Source organism: Nomascus leucogenys, chromosome 10 (genome assembly GCF_006542625.1).
Source record: "Nomascus leucogenys isolate Asia chromosome 10, Asia_NLE_v1, whole genome shotgun sequence".
Classification (NCBI taxonomy): Eukaryota; Metazoa; Chordata; class Mammalia; order Primates; family Hylobatidae; genus Nomascus; species Nomascus leucogenys.
Window position 1 is genome coordinate 78,053,536 of NC_044390.1, and position 17,005 is coordinate 78,070,540.

General features: G+C 47.2%; 1 long non-coding RNA gene across 1 annotated transcript; it reads left to right on the forward strand.

Annotated features, from left to right (window-relative positions):
- Positions 1–11,377: 11,377 nt before the first annotated feature.
- On the forward strand, positions 11,378–12,226 carry LOC100590735. Its single transcript, XR_004032126.1, has 2 exons — positions 11,378–11,474; positions 11,961–12,226. It is a non-coding gene; the product is annotated as an uncharacterized LOC100590735 (long non-coding RNA).
- Positions 12,227–17,005: the final 4,779 nt, after the last annotated feature.

The following is a 17,005-nucleotide window of genomic DNA, read 5'->3' on the forward strand; positions in this document are numbered from 1 at the left end:
ACCTGGGATTATAGGCACCCGCCACCGTGCCTGGCTAATTTCTGTATTTTTTTGGTAGAGATGGGGTTTCACCATGTTGGCCAGGCTGCTCTTGAGCTTGTAAGCTCAAGTGATCCGTCTGCCTCAGCCTCCCAAAGTGCTGAGATTATAGGTGTGAGCCACCGTGCCTGGCCCCGTTGACAATTTTAGAAGAAGAGGAGAAGGAAAATATGTAAGTATTCTTTATAGGTACACACTGCTTTTAAGTAAGAATGATTTTAGCCCCAAATCGCAGGACGTGAATTTACACATAGATACTTATTCGAGCCCCACTATGTGCAGGGCATGATATACCTCAGTAAAGCTTCATGCAGAGTAGGGGGAGATATAGACATATTAAGCTCAAATTCAAGAAAAGTGGAAATTTATGTTCAACTGTATTATGGTACAACAGTCCTCATTTTAGAAAATAGAGCTGTATTCATTTCATTATTTTTTAAAGCCCACGTACTGGTTTGCTCTGAAAAAGAAAAATAAAAACAAACCAAAAAAAAAAAAAAAAAAACCTTAGGGAAATTCAAGTGAAACCCAAAAATGACTTCCTAGAACTTTAAGACCTGATTTTCAAACTAAAAATGAAGTGAATGAATTGCAGGAAAGGTTAGTTTTGTTGCAATTTAAATAGTGGCCTAGAAGATGATATCTTGGGAATATCATGAAGCAAAATAACAAAGAAATGCAAATAAAAAACATTCCAGAAACAGAAGCCAAAAGTAAGCAAGTAATACAAGAAAATGTTCTTCAGCACAAAAGAGAACAAAATCTGCAGGTTGAAAGAACTCCCAAACTCCAAGCTGGAAGGATAAGGAAAAACACACACCAAGGTGCATCCCAGCAACATTCACAAGCTCCAAGGATTAAGAGAATGTCTGGCTTACTTCTGGTCAGAAAGAACATAACTCTAGTGGAAAGGTCAGCCTGGTGTCGTACTTCTTGGCAACACTTCCAGCAAGGAAACAGAGAACAGAGGGTTCCGACCTACAGACCCTAAGCCTGACAAGGTATTGATCATCTGCCGGATTGAGGACTGGGGGAATATTTAGTTTTGATTGGCCTGACGTGGTAGCTCAGGGCTTTGTAATCGGACTAGCCAGGGTTTGTATCCAGGTCAGCAATGTGACTTTAGATAGGCTTCTTCTCCTCTCTGAGTCTCAGTTTCCTCCTCTGTAAAATGGGATAACAACAGTACTCACCTCCTAGGGCTGTTGTGAGGATTAAATCAGAGTGTGCATTAAGACACATTTGATCTCAGTGGCTCACACCTGTAATTCCAACACTGTGGGAGGCTGAGGCGGGTGGATCATGTGAGCCCGAGAGTTGGAGACCAGGCTGGGCAACATGGTGAAACCCTGTCTCTACAGAAAATACAAAGATTATCTGGGTGTGGTGGTGCATACCTGTATTCCCAGCTACTCGAGAGGCTGAAGTGGGAGAATCACTTAAGCCAGGGAGGTTGAGGCTGCAGTCATGCAGTCAGCTGTGTTCACTCCATTGCATTCCAGCCTGGGTGACGGAGCTAGATAGATCTTCTCTCAAAAAAAAAAAAAAAAAAGATATATGAATAAACAGGTAAAAAATGAATCTGAGCTGTGAGAAGTCAGGATAGAGGAGGGTAGTGACAAGGAGGGAACATTAGGAGTGGGATTGCCAAGTTTAGCCAAAAAAAAAAAAATTACAGAATATCCAGTGAGAGCAGAATTTAAGATAAGTAATTAGGGGACCTCTTGGGAGAACTGGGAATGTTGCGGATCCTGATCTGGGTGTGTCACGGGCTGCACATTTATGATCTGTGCACTTGTCTCTGTGCATGCTACACACCCATAAAAATTAAATTAATATAATGTGAGCAAGCACATTTTTACTATAAAACAGTTGAACGTGTTATGGAAGATATCGACTAAAATGTCCCCTTACTATTATGACAACCAAATCCTTTCCAAAAGGAACGGCGTTTGCAGTTTCATGTGAAGTCTTTCAGATGCTACTTTTTATTCTTTGCTTTTAAAATTGAGATGGCAAAGTGCATGTGTCTTAAGTGTACAGTGAGATGAGTTTCTACACAGGCGCACACTGTGTAACCACCACCCGGGCCAGGATGCAGAACATTTCAGCCCCAGAACTTTTCCTAGTGTCCCTTCCCAGCCAACCCTCCTGAAGGTCAGCACCTCTTGGCCTCTAGCCCCGTAGATTAGTTTTGCCATTCCAGAACTTCAGCAGATTCCTTCCAGACATTTTAAAAATAAAAACTGTATTTAAGGATTTATTTTAAAAGTGGCAGAGTTCTCCTTTCCCCTGGCCCAGTTTCCCTGATGTTAACACAGCTTACATGACACTAATACATCGGTTACAACAAGGAAACTGATATTGATGCATTATTATTGACCAAACTTCCTGGCTTGATTTGGATTTCACCAGCCTTTCCACTATGGTCCTTTTGCTGTTCCAAGATCTAATCCAGGATATCACGTTGCATTTAGCCTTCCCAACTCTCTGTCTCTCTCTTTCTCTCTGACACACACACACACAGACACACAGACACACACACACAAATATATACTTTTTTTCACAATAATGATGTCATACCATGCAAACAGAGATACACATTTTCACATTAATGGTATCATAACTCATACACATGCACATACCCACCCCAGCCACCTGAATTTTCCCACTCTGTGGTGGCCTTGGAGACCTCCTTTGCAGACCCTACCTCACTGATGGAGGCTGTCGTGGCCTCCCCTCAAGCTGAGCCAGGCTGTGCAGCTGGCACATTTAATACATGCCCAAAGCACCAGAAGTGCCAATGACAACAAAACCCAACAAACATTTTTGGGGGGAAAGGAGATATATATATACCTTTTTTTTTTTTTTGATACCGAGTCTTGCTCTGTCACCCAGGCTGGAATGCAGTGGTGTGATCTTGGCTCACTGCAACCTCCGCCTCCCAGGTTCAAGTGATTCTCATGACTCAGCCTCCTGAGTAGCTCTGATTACAGATGTGCGCCACCACACCTGGCTAATTTGTGTACTTTCAGTAGAGATGGGGTTTCACCATGTTGGCCAGGCTGGTCTTGAACTCCTGACATCAGGTGATCCACCTGCCTCAGCCTCCCAAAGTGCTGGGATTATAGGCGTGAGCCACTGTGCCTGGCCAATTAATGTTTTGTTTTGTTTTGTTTTGTTTTAAGTCAAAATAGCCACCATGGGGAAAGAATCCGAACATGGAAGGATGTTCTCATGCTAGCTGGACAATTAAGTACTGTTTTTATCTTTTGTTTGCTGTCAGGTGGTGACAGCCAGCGTCTTTTCAGTCTTTGGAGCTTTTAAAGGTTTCATTCCAGCCCTGCTGGAGGCATATTTTAATTCGTTTATTCTGCAGGGGCTTTTTGCACTTTAGCTCCTAGAATTCAAGTCTAAGCCATTACATCCCATATTGTGAGGGAGAAAGGGAAAGGCTTCTTTACGTGTTTGTCTTATAAAACTCTTCAGCGGATCACATAAGTATGTATGTTAATATCAGTAGCTTACAGAGTTAATCTAGTAATGTATTAATATTTAGGACAGAGCCTGGCACAGGAAAGTGTCACATAAGTGCCCACCATGATCTCCAATGGAAGCAAGTAGCACAGTGGGTTAACTTGCCTTGGGGCGTAAGGCCCCTTTAAAGAGGGCGGTGAAGTCAGCCACCTCTTGATAGAATAAAGGCATACCAGGCCCTGCCAGCCCAAAGCCGGGTGGCTGATGGCTTTTGTCACCAAGTGATAGCCTATCTCCTCGTGTCAGGGCCCCCCAGGCGTCAGTGAGAGCCACCAAGTGGGGAGGGTGGCTTCTCTTGCGAGTCAGGTGTAGGTGGACCAGGCCTGTGCCCAGCAAAGATGGGTGAGCCACATAACGGGGCACCCCCTGTGTACACAGCATCACTGGGACAAGCAGCATCAGCTCCCTGTGCCTCAGTTTCCTCATATGTGAAATGGGAACATGTAATAGAGGTCCTTACTTCAAAAAGTTATCATGGGGTTTGAATGAGTTAATTACTGCTTCTAAAGTTCTAGAATACTGCTGGGCATGGTGATGTTCAGTGAATGCCAGCTCTTATTCCAGAGAACTGGCTGGGCACCCATGTCAGTGGAAATGGAGGTAAAAGAAATAACGTGTTCCGGCCGGGCGTGGTGGCTCATGCCTGTAATCCCAGCACTTTGGCAGGCCAAGGCGGGCAGATCACGAGGTCAAGAGATCGAGACCATCCTAGCCAACATGGTGAAACCCCATCTCTACTAAAAATACAAAAATTAGCTGGGCATGGTAGTGCGCACCTGTAGTCCCAGCTACTCGGGAGGCTGAGGCAGGAGAATTACTTGAACTTGGGAGGCAGAGGTTGCAGTGAGCTGAGATTGCACCACTGCACTCCAGCCGGGCGACAGAGTGAGAGTCCGTCTCAAAAAAGAAAAGAAAAGAAATAACATGTTCCAATATGAATTCATTTTCTCTCCTCTTCCTCTCCCAAATCCTTTTCCTATTAATGACTTCACCTCTCTCTTAGGTTCCCAGATCAAAATTCTCAGCCATTTTGATTCTGCCCTACTAGTGACAAAATCTATCTATTCTTCCTCTAAAATGTCTTGCAAATCCATTTCCTCAAGTCCAGCCCCAGCTGTGGCCTATGGCAGTAGCCCCCAACTGGTTTTGGGCCTCCTCTCTTTTGTCTTTATATCTTGCCCTTCACACACTCTGAGTCCAACTCCTTTCCCCCATACCCCATTCTGATGATGACTTGCACATGCTCTAGAACCCTCAGTGTTTCCCCACTACCTCAGGAGGAAATCTCCCCTCCTTAGCCTGACAGCTAAGATCTTTTATCACTTGACCCTGTCCTACCAGAATGGTGTTATGATTATAAGCTGGGTTCCAGGTCAGCTCCTCCACTTCCTTGACTGTGGGGCCCCTGGACAGGTGACTTAACCACCCTAAACCTCAGAGTCTTCACTTGATAAATGGAGAAAACTATCATGCTAGCCTTGGAAGAGTGTCGTTCAAGTGAAACTAGATAATTGTGATACTAACGACAGCAGCTAACATTTATTTTGTGTTTATTCTGTTCCAAGCACCATCCACATGGTTACTCATGCAATGAGTGTAAATGGCTTTGCACAGCACCAGGCATGGAGTACAGGCACTGTGTGTGAGAGAGTGTATGTGTGTGAGTGTATGAGTGTGTGACTGTGTGAGTGTGTGTGACTGTGACTGTGTGTTTGTGTGTGTGTGACAGGTGTGTATGTGACTGTGTGAGTGTATGTGTATGACAGTGTGTGTAAGTGTATGTGTGTGGCTGTGTGTGTGAGTGTGTGCCACGGGTCTGTGTATGTGAGTGTGTGAAAGTGTGTGTATGTGTGAGTGTGTTAAAGTGTGTGAGTGTGTATGAGCGTGTGTGTGATTGTGAGAGTGTGTGTGAGAGTGAATGTGAGAGAGTATGTGTGTTTGTGAGAGTGTGAGTGTGTGTGTGTGTATGAGTGTGTGTGGTTATTACTGGTTGTCTTCCCAGCCTCATTTCCTACTCCAGCCCCCACCTCACCCTCCAGCCCGTTATTCAGTGCTCTTAGGGACAGCTTCTCTGAGCTGGCGGAGTAGAAGCTATCATGTATTGAGTGCTCCAGTGGACTGAGGGAGGCAGGCCTGCCCGCCATGGCCACCACCCAGCCACTGCATAGCTTGCCAAACTGAAGTCCCAAAAGAAATCAAATCGCCATCATCCCCCTTCCCTAGAGCTCCCTGCATGTCACGCACTGAGCCATATGCTTTACCCACCGTGGGATATAACCCTCACAACACTATGAGGAAGGTACTAATATTAGGCCCATTTTCCAGATGAGGAAACTGAGGCTCAGGGAGGAGCAGTCACTCCCCAAGGCCCTACTGCTAGCATCTGGTAGCGCTGGGCTTCGAACTCGGATTGTCGGACTCCTCTGTACACACTTTTCCTCCCCATGGTATTCTGGTTTCAAAGCCGGGGGATCCCAGAGCTCGGATCCAGCCTCAACCATCCAGATAGCCCTTCAGTGGCTTTCTTGTCCCTGGTATTTTTAGCCCTCGGTCATCTATCTTGCCTGCACTGGGGACAGCGGCACTCAGACAAGCCCATTTTTACTGGTGCCCTTCAGATGCCCGCGGGCTCAGCTGTCTCGGTGCCTGGCATTCCGGGGGTATTGTTCCTCTCTGTGAGTCCCAGATTCCAGCAACAGCTGCTGCCCCAGGCTCCCCCGCCAGCTTCCCCCTACCCTCCCCCTGCCCACCTGCCAGAGCCCCCTTGCTGAAGAACGTGGCACAGTGACAGCCGAACCTGGTCCCGCATGCCTGGGCCCAGAGCTATATAAAGGCCACACTCCTGGCTCATTAGTCATCCGACCTGAGGTTGTCGGGTGAAGGACCTTTCAACAAGTCTTCAGGGCACACCAAGCTCTGCAGGCCCAGGCCCCTGCTCCTCCCCAGCACAGATGCAGGCGTCCGCAGGGCTTCCATTCTGGAGTAGCACTCTCATCCTGGGCTCTATGGACGTGTGGGGCTGGATAATTCTTTGTTATGGCAGTGGCGGGTGTCCCGTGCATTACAGTATGTTCAGCCGCATCCTTGGCCTCCACCCAGTAGCAGCCATTAGCAAACCCCCCTCCCAAATTGTGATATCCAAAAATGTCCTCAACATTGCTCACTGCCCTGAGGGGCATACATTATCCCAATTTCAGCACCATCGACATACAGAGCAATTCCTAGGAAGGGAGAGACAAGTTTACTGCTCGTAGAGTTTGAGGATGGTTTAGGGCTGCCCGAGTCCACCGACCTCCTGAGGTCTCCTGGCTGGGGACCTTGGGGAAGAAGGGACATTTGGAGTTGAGTCTAGGCTAGAATGTCACCTCTGCTGCTTGCTGGCCGGATGACACAGGTCCAGTGGCTTTTCCCGGTTCCATTTCCATTTCCATTTTATCTGCGAAATGTGTTGGTTCAGAACACTGACCTCATGGGGGCGCTGTGAGGCTGGCTCGAGATAATTTTGAGCCAAACACTTCGTTCCTCATAAATTCTGTTCCCGGGGGCTAATCTGTGCCTGTTCTCAGATGAAAAGTCAGGATTTTTCCTCTCACTCTTAGGGAAAAGGACAACCCTAAGATCACTGAGTCCCAAATAGTCTTTTTTTTTTTTTTTTTTTTTTTTTTTGAGACAAGGTCTTGCAGGCTGGAGTGCGTGTTCACCATCTCAGCTCACTGCAACCTCTGCCTCCTGGGCTCAAGCAATCTTCCACCCAAGCCTTCCAAGTAGCTGGGACTACAGGTGTGCACCACAACACTCAGCTAATTTTTGTATTTTTTTCGAGATGGGGTCTTGCTATGTTGCCCAGGATGGTCTCCTGAGCTCTTCTGGGCTCAAGTGATCCACCTGCCTCAGCCTCTCAAAGTGCTGGAATTACAGGCGTGAGCCACCACGCCTGGCCCCAAATACAGTCTTAATTCAGTGTGTAGAATGTGCAGCCCCAAGCGGTCATCATAATTCAGAACTCCTCCCTAGAGTTCATGTGTAGTCTCCAGGCCTGCGGTGAGCACACGGCCACACAAGGCCACACCCGCACACCCGCTCTCCTGGTCTCTGCTTCCGCCTTTGCCACACGGCAGCCAGAGGGACATTAAAGAAAAAACAACAACAACATCCAGCTCGGTCATCACCACCCACATTTTTTTTTTTGGATGGAGTCTCACTCTGTCGCCCAGGCTGGAGTTTAGTGGTGCCAACTTGGCTCACTGCAACTCCCGCCTCCCAGGTTCAAGCGATTCTCCTGCCTCAGCCTCCTGAGTAGCTGGGATTATAGTTGCCCACCACCACGCCCGGCTAATTTTTGTATTTTTATTAGAGACGGGATTTCACCATGTTGGCCAGGCTGGTCTCGAACTCCTGACCTCAGGTGATGCGCCTGCCTTGGCCTCCCAAAGTGCTGGGATTACAGGCGTAAGCCACCGCACCCAGACACCCACATGTTTAAATGGCTGCCCACTCTCCTAGGATTCAGACCCTTCCATCTGCCTGGCCCCCGCTCCATCCCCTCTTTGTCTGGATGGGGATCTCTCACCTTTGGCACTGCTGAATCAGGGCCAGGTCATTCTTTGCTGTGGGGCTGTCCTGTGTCTCGGAAGATGTTAAACAGCATCCCTGGCCTCTACCCGCCAGATGCCATCCAGTCATGACAACCAAAGATATCTCCAGACATTGCCATGTGGCCCCGGGGAGTTGGGGCAAAACTGTTCTCCCCGAACTTCCAGACTAGGCCCTCCCAGCACTGCGTTCCTTTCTCCCTCCCAGTGTTGAACCACAGCTGCATTCTACTTTTTTTTGTCTGATTAGCTGATGAACACCCAACTTTCTGCTCAGACCATAACTCTACGGGACAGGCACCATGTCTATCTTGCCCACCGCTGCTTCTCCCACACCCAGTACGGCACCTGGGACATAGCGGGCACTGCGTCAGCCCTTGTCGAATGACTGCTCTCTTGTGGCACTTTCTGCATTCTGCTTCATTGTTTGTTAGTCTGTTTCTTCCACTAGAATATTCTGGGCCAGGGGCCAGGATTCATTCATCTCTGCGGTGCCCTCGGTCCTGGCACATATTAGGTGATCATGATAAATTTGTTCCATGGCACTGAATTCAACTGAGACCAAAGACGATCCTGCAGTGAGTCCAGGACACATGCCAGAAGGGCCTGAACAGCTCTCTGTGCTGTGTCTCCAGGGCTGAAGGCATTGATCCTTGCACATCCACCTTGCTTGCCCAAGGCTCTCCAGGCCAGCTAGTTCCCCTCTGGCTAAGAGAGAATGGGGGTGTCAGGCCTCAGGAGAATTTTCTTGAGGTGAGTGTGAACTTTAACACTTTATCCCCTGTCTCCAACCATGTCATAGAGGTCAGGGCTTCAGCTCATCTCCCCTGCCAACTCCACTCAGTAAGAAAGAGTGCTGTGATTGATTAGCAATGTCTGCTATGAACCGAGTGAAGGAAGGGTGACATGTATGCCATTGCCACATGCTATTTATTTGCTATTCCTCCCTCGTAGGTGTCCTCTGAGACAGAAAGGAAGTTCTAGGGCCATGCGTGGTGAAGAGAATAGGAGAGACTTTTGGGGTTGGGACACACAGTGAAACAGTTTCATTTCCCCCAGGAAAAGCCAGCCAGAAAAAGTTAGGCTGGCCCTGTTCTCTTGGGTGACTTTGGACAAGGGAACAGGAGCCCAAGGGATTAAGGGAGAGGGTGTGCTAATACCTCTGTATCCTCATAGGGGGCCAGGGCATTTCACAAAGGACAAAAATAGATGAGAGAGAAGAAAGACAAAGAGGGATGGCTCATGGAATCCTCTCTGGAATGAAGGTGTGTGGCCAGCAAGGGCCTCGGAGGTGAGTCATGGTTTTACAAAGGGAACAGGCCCCAGGGAGGGGTATGGGCTGCCTGGTGCAATGCCCAGACACTGTCCTCAAGGTGAACCAGAGAATATTTAGACAAATGGAGAAAACCAGGGTGATTTTAATTCGGAACAGAGAAATGGGACCCTGGATCAGTGAGGAATGTTCTGGGATGCAGGTGATGGAAATCCACTAGCAGCAACTTAAACTAACGGGGGGTTTGTTTTCTCCCAAGGAGTTGGGGAACAGAGAGTTCCAGGGTTGTTCAGCAGCTGGACATGATTGGGGACCCCAAAGTTGTCTCTGTGACTCTGTGGGTGTTCCCTCTTGTGCTCCCAAGATGGTGGCAGCAGAGCCAAGTGTCCTGTCCTCACGACACTACGTTCAAAGCAGGAGCTGCGGCGGGGGCGGTGGCGGTGGGGTCAGGTGCAAGTGTTTCTTTACTTCTCATAGAGGACAATATCTTCATGGGGAAGCCCCTAGGAGACTTTTCATACATTTCACTGGCCAGAACAAGGTAAAGCACCCACATCTAGACCAAGTCTGGCCTACCTGCTTTGAGATCCAAGGTTCTTTGGCCTAATCCTGAACATAACCAGAGTTTATTAGCAAGAAAAAAGATAGCAAATGGACTTGGGGTAGGCAATGAATAATGTCTGCTCTACCCACCCCCAGTAACTGAAGTAATATTTCCCCAATATATATGGTAGGGCACACAATATCCTGCAACAAAATGGTTCTATAGGCTGGGCACGTTGGCTCACACCTGTAATCCCAGCATTTTGGGAGGCAGAAGTGGGCAAATCATTTGAGGTCAGGAGTTCGAAACCAGCCTGGCCAACATGGTGAAACTCCGTCTCTCCTAAAAATACAAAAATTAGCTGGGTGTGGTGGCTCATGCCTGTCATCCCAGCTACTTGGGAGACTGAGGCAGAAGAAGCTCTTGAACCTGAGAGGCGGAGGTTTCAGTGAACTGAGATGATGCCATTGCACTCCAGTCTGGGCGATAGAGTGAGTCTCTGTCTAAAAAAAAAAAAATTTCTATAGCCAACAAGTGAGCCTAGTTCAACAGTTTCCCCAGTTGCAGATCTTCTCAGAGCCTTTAAACAGTAATGACGACTGCTTATTGACTATTTGCCAGGTGCTGTGTCTACAGCTACATCTCTATTATCTCATTAAATCCTTATAATAACTCTAAGGAACAGAAGAAGTAGAAACTAAGGAAGGGGGCAGAACCAGGATTTGAACCCAGGACCCTGATTCTAGACTCCTATGCTATCCTTTTACTACAGAGCAAACATCTACTAAAAGGGACAAGTTATTCTTCTCTGGGGGGATATTGAATTAAGACCGAAAGCCTAGAAACTTCCAGCTTCTCTCTTGCTATTCCTTTCTCCCCGTAGACTGCCCCTGGCTCCTGGGAGAGGAATTCAGATTAAATCTCATGTCTTCAGTGTGGATTCCCAAAATTGAAGTCTGCTCTTTTTTAAATTTTTTTTTTTTTTTTTGGTAACACTTTGTTTTTCTCTTTCAGGGCACTTACCTTAGTTTTTAGTTAGATATTTTCATTTATTTGTGCGTTAGGGATTTGTCTCTTTTACTGTAATATTGGCTCCATAAAGGCTGAGGTTTTTGTCTGTCTTTTTTGCTGCTGTAGCCCCAGCACCCAGAACCGTGGCTGGCACACCGTAAATTCACAGTAAAAATGTCAAGTCAATGAACAATCTTGACTTGGCTAATTGATAGGGTTTGGCTCTGTGTCCCCACCCAAATTTCATCTCCAATTGTATTCCCCACTTCTCAGGGGAAGGGCCTGGTGGGAGGTGATTGTATCACGGGGGCGGACCTCCCCCTCCCCCTTGCTATTCTCGTGACAGAGCGCTCCTCATTTCTCTCCCTGTCTCTCCTGCCACCGTGTGAAGAAGGTGCTTCTTTCCCCTTTGCCTTCCGCCATGATTGTAAGTTTCCTGAGGTCTCCCAGTCATACTGCTGGTTACGCCTGCGAAACTGTGAGTCCGTAAAACCTCTTTTCTTCATAAATTACCCAGTCTCAGGTAATTCTTTTTAGCAGTGTGAGAGTGGACTAATAGGCTAATACATTTCCTCTTTCTGAAACTGCATGTGCACATTTGTTAAAAAGTCTGGGTAAAAACTTGGTTTGAAATTCTTGTTTTGTGGAGTGGGTTTGATAAAAGGATACATGCTCACCACAAAACCTGCGAGGAAACCTAGGGAAACCAGAAATTCCAAAAAGAGATCCCTGGGAGTGGGCCTTGAATTGCACCTGGCTTCCATCAAGGTCAGCCTTGGCCTCAACAGGAGAAACCCATCTATTGCGAGACGCGGACTCTGCTTGAATCCGGGTCCTGCAGCTGAGAGAATGGGCTGCATTTTTTTTCTCGGCTCCTCTTACTTTCTGAAAAGGCCTCCCGCAGATCCATCTGGCTGCCTCACCCCCAATGACCTTTCCATCCCGTTCCTTTCCAAATTCCCAGGTGTACTTGTTTGAAATGTATCTGGCCCAGTCGCTGAGCGTCCGCGCTGCATTTCTCCAAACTGTCCAGCAGGGGGCGGTCCTACTTTAGGGCTCCGCGCAGCCACGGCTTCCCGCTGGCGAACGAAGGGCGCGGAATCTGGAGAGGGCGAGGGACATCTTTCCTCCCACCTGTCCCCCGCCAGGCCTGCCAGACCCGTCTCATCCGTGCTGCTGCTTCTGAAAATCAGAAGAGTGAGGATGAAATAACGTCTTCATAAAGGAAAACCATTTGCTTGTTTAGATTTCATTCATTCATTACTCAAATATTTACTAAGCTCCTACTGTGTGCCAAGCCTTGTTCTATGCCCTGGGAGTCAACAGGGAACAAAACAGACACAAATTCCAATTCCTGCCTTCCTGGAGCAGTCCTTCCTGCTGGGGGCCGGTGGGCAGGAGGTCCTAGATGACAAACGTAATAAATAAGCAAAAGGCCTAGGAGGTTAGAAGTTGATACCTTCTATGGAGTAAAATAGGAAAATAGAACAGGGTAAGAGGGAAGAGAGACAGAGAAAAAAAGGAAGAAAGAGAGAGATAAACACGATTTTTTTTTTTTGAGACGGAGTCTCACTCTGTCACCAGGCTGGAGTGCAGTGGTGCGATCTCGGCTCACTGCAACCTCTGCCTCCCAGGTTCAAGTGATTCTCCTGCCTCAGCCTCCTGAGTAGCTGGGACTATAGGTGCGCGCCGCCACGCCCAGCTAATTTTTGTATTTTTAGTAGAGACGGGGTTTCACTATGTTGACCAGGATGGTCTCGTCTCTTGACCTTGTGATCCGCCCGCTTTGGCCTCCCAAAGTGCTGGGATTAGAGGCGTGAGCCACGGTACTCGGCTGATTTTTTTTAAAATATACTTTATTGAGACAGGGTCTCTCTCTGTCACCCAGCCTGGAGTGCAGTGGCACCATCATAGCTCACTGCTGCCTGGAACTCCTGGGCTCAAGCGATCCTCTCACCTTAGCCTTCGAGTAGCTGGGACCACAGATGTGTGCCACCATGCCCAGCTATTTAAAACAAATTTTTTTAAATAATAGATAATGTCTTATTTTGTTGCCCAGGCTGGTTTTGAACTCCCAGCCTCAAGACATCCTCCCGCCTTGGCCTTTCAAAGTGCTGGATTACAGGCGTGAGCCACTGTGTACAGCCAAGACACAATTTTAAATCGAGTGGTCAGGAAGCCTCCTGGAGAAAATGACATTTGAACAAAGATGTGAAGAAAGTGGAGAATATTTGGGCAAAAGCGTTTCAGGCAGAGGAAAGTGCCAGGGCAGAGGCCCCGAGGTGAGAGTGTGCTAGCATGTTATTTAGTTTTTAGTTTTAAAAAGTGCAAAATAATATCCATTTACTGTGGGAAAATTAGACATTTAAAAAATCACTTCCTGTCCCTCTACCCAGAAATAACTGGTAACATGGTGGTGTATATTTTTAAGCATACACACATACATATATGTGTGTGTGTATTATATGTATTTTTTTTTTTTTTACAAAAATTGGGGTCATACCATCATACGGTTTCATAACCACTTGTTTCCCTAATAATATAACAATGCAATCATTCCATGTCAATAAATATTGATCCACATCATTATTGAAATGGTTGTAGAATGTTCCATCTCACAGATGTTCAGGTTTTATTCAACCATTCCCCCACTAATGGGCATTTACATGATTTTCCCAATTATAAATAGCGATGCAGCCACTGTTCTTGTAGAATTTCTACACTGTCTGAGTATCCAATTGTTTCCTTAGGATGCGCTTCTAGAATGGGAATGTTGGATCAAACGTTGTGCACTTTGCTCAACAGTCTGTGAGGCCTGCGTGTTTCTCAAGAGGGTTTAGGAGGGTTTCAGGCGGACCCTAGAGCAGCCTGAGAACGTTCCCTTTGGCAGGAAATCACCTTTTCTGAATAGAAACGAGTACCCTACTGCATTGCCAGGGCTTGCCTCTGGAGGGCTCGTCGTTTGGGTAATTTTAATTTTCTTCTTTATTCATTACTATATTATATTTTCTGTATTGGACATTCATTGCTTTTTGTATTAATTTTTCTAACAAAAGCAATTTTTCTTGTAACAAAAACCAAACACAAGAGAAGTACATACAGTAGAAAGAAAAGGCCCACATCTCCCCAAAAGTTGCCAGGGTTCATTTGGTGTGTTCACCTGCTAGGCATGGTTCAGCTCCTGCATAAGTTTTGTTATGAGAATTTTCCCTCAGTAGGAAGAAAATACTGTCATAAAAATAAAAAATTTAAATAAAATTAGTGCCGTGTTACGCATTTAAAAAACCTCCAAACAGGCTCGTTTAAAACATGATTTCTATTCCTTGCTTTCTTATTTTTTTTTAAAAATTATTGATTCTTTTATAGAGAGAAGGTCTTGCCACTTTGCTCAGGCTGGTCTCAAACTCTTGGGCTCAAGTGATCCCAGCCCTGGCCTCCCAAAGTGTTGGGATTACAGGCATGAGCCACTGCACCTGGCCCTTGCTTTCTTCTCTTAACAAGACAGTTGTCCCTTGGCATAAGTGGAGGATTGGCTCCAGGACCCCTTCGTATACCAAAATCCTTGCATACTCAAGTCCCGCAGTCAGCTTGAAAAAAATCCACGTGTAAATAGATCTGCATAGTTCAAACCTGTGTTGTTCAAGTGTCAACTGCCTATCTTAGAAATTGTTCCCTATAGGGGCACATGGGCTGCCTTGTTCTTTTTTCTATTTTTTTTTTTTGAGACAGGGTCTTGCTCTGTCACTTAGGCTTGAGTGCAGTGCTGTGATCATAACTCACTGCAGCCTCGACCTCCGGAGTAGCTGGCCACCATGGCTATTTTTAAATTTTTTTTTTTTTACTGTTAGAGACAGTGTCTCACTATGTTGCTCAGGCTGGTCTTGAACTACTGGCCTCAAGTGATCCTCCCACCTTGGCCTCCCAAAGTGCTGAGATCACAGGCATGAGCCATCATGCCCAGCCTGCCTTGTTCTTTTTAATTGATGCAGCAATTTTCATTATGTAAAGATCACGTGGGTTATTTATTTGATCCCCTATGAATGGATAGCTGGGTTGTTTTGCCATTAAAACAATGATACCTGGAAGATCTCCATGCTCTAGTGTACGATGAGAGCAGGACCAGGCTCAGCAGAGCTGAGAGGGCCCACGGCCTCCATCAGTCTCACCTCTCAGCTGCATGAGTACAGTAGCTCAGCTAGCCTCTCACAGCCTCAGTTTCCATATCTGCCAAATGGGTACAATCTGGGTACAATCACAGTTTCCACTTCACGGTTTTGTGAAGATTAAGTGGCCAACATTTATAAGTGTGTGGCACAGGACTTGGCACATTGTACATTCTCAGGACATTGTAACTAATATTTCTGGTGGGTACTTCCATCATTATTTCATTTCCATGAGTGGCTAGCTTGAGAGAAGTCCAGCTGTACCCATTTTACAGGTAAAGAAGTTGAAGAAAAAGGCTACACACAAGCCAGGTCACCTAACCCATAACCCATGCATGGCAAAAAACTTGCCCAGGGCTGCACCGTGTTCCCCAGCCCACTAGCATCTCCCTTGGTGTCATTCCTTGCCTTGATGAAAGATGGGAACTGAGACCTTGGGCCCATCCCTGACTGCTCTGAGCCACCCACTACTTCACCTTCAGAGGAGGGTTTCAGACGAGCTGGCCTCTGCCCTTTCAGCCTGAGATCCCACCATGATTGACCCAAAACATCGGTGTCCCCTAGAGTGTCAATGTCACATCCTCGCTTGGGAACTCCCTGCTCTCCTGGGGGCTGGGGAGGTAGATCATTGGGGCAGGGCCCCTCCACCAGCCTCTGTTGCTTGGCTCTGTGGGTGCACGAATGACCTCATTGCCAGGAAAGCTGAGATGTGAGCCCCTGGCACCTGCAGGATAGCATCTGTCACTGCCTTGAACTGAGCTCCTAGCAGATCTCAACACAGAAGGGATGCACAGGGTTGGTTCCTGGGGAGGTGGAGGTGGGAAAGACAGGCAGGGAATTTTCCTTATTAAAAATAGCTGCCTTTCTTTGAGCGCTTCCCATGTGGCAGGCGCTCAGTTAAGCCTTGGCGTAAATTATGCCATTTAGTCCTCGGGCCAACCTTGAGAGATAGGCACCATTATTACCACCCTCATTTCACAGATGAGCGCACTGAGGCTAAGTGAGGTGCTGGGACTTGCTCATGTTGAGGGGGGTGGTGGCTGTGGAATGTGCCACTCTCCCTTCAAGAGAGCACCTCTTTCCTCAAGGTGTTGGTGACAGCCCCCAGTGCCACATCTCCAGATTGACATGGTGTCCATTGACTGCTCCCAGCCAATGACTGGGCACAGCCGGGGTGGGAGAGCTGGGTCACGCCAGCCCAAGACGGGGACAGGCAACCCTTGCTCTGGGCTCCCCATCAGCCTGGGGACATTCTCAGAGCTGTACTGCAATCTGAGGCTCCTCCTCCCGTCTTTCATCCTTATCATTCCCGTCTCCCTTCCCAGGTGTCAGACCAGCATCAGGATCTGAAGGTGTTCCCCTCCTACTCTCTCCTCTTTATGCTTTTCATTTTCTTTTCTTTTCTTTCTTTCTTTTTTTTTTTTTTTTTTGAGATGGTCTTACTCTGTCACCCAGGCTGGAGTTCAGTGGTGTGATCATAGCTCACTGCAGCCTCGACCTCCTGAGCTCAAGTGATCCTCCCATCTCAGCCTCTTAAGTAGCTGGGACTATAGGCGTGTGCTACCATGCCTGGCTAATTTTAAAATAATAATAATAATAATAATTATTATTATTATTATTTTGTAGAGATGAGGTTTCGCCATGTTGCCCAGGCTGGTCTTGAACTCCTGGGCTCAAGCAATCTACCCGTCTTGGTCTCTTAAAGTGCTGGGATTACAGGTGTGAGTCACAGTGCCCAGCTCTTTCATTTTTTAATGTTTTTGTAGAGATGGGGTCTCACTATGTTGCCCAGGCTGGTCTTGAACTCCTGGGTTCAAGCATCCTCCCACCTTGGTCCCCCAAGCAC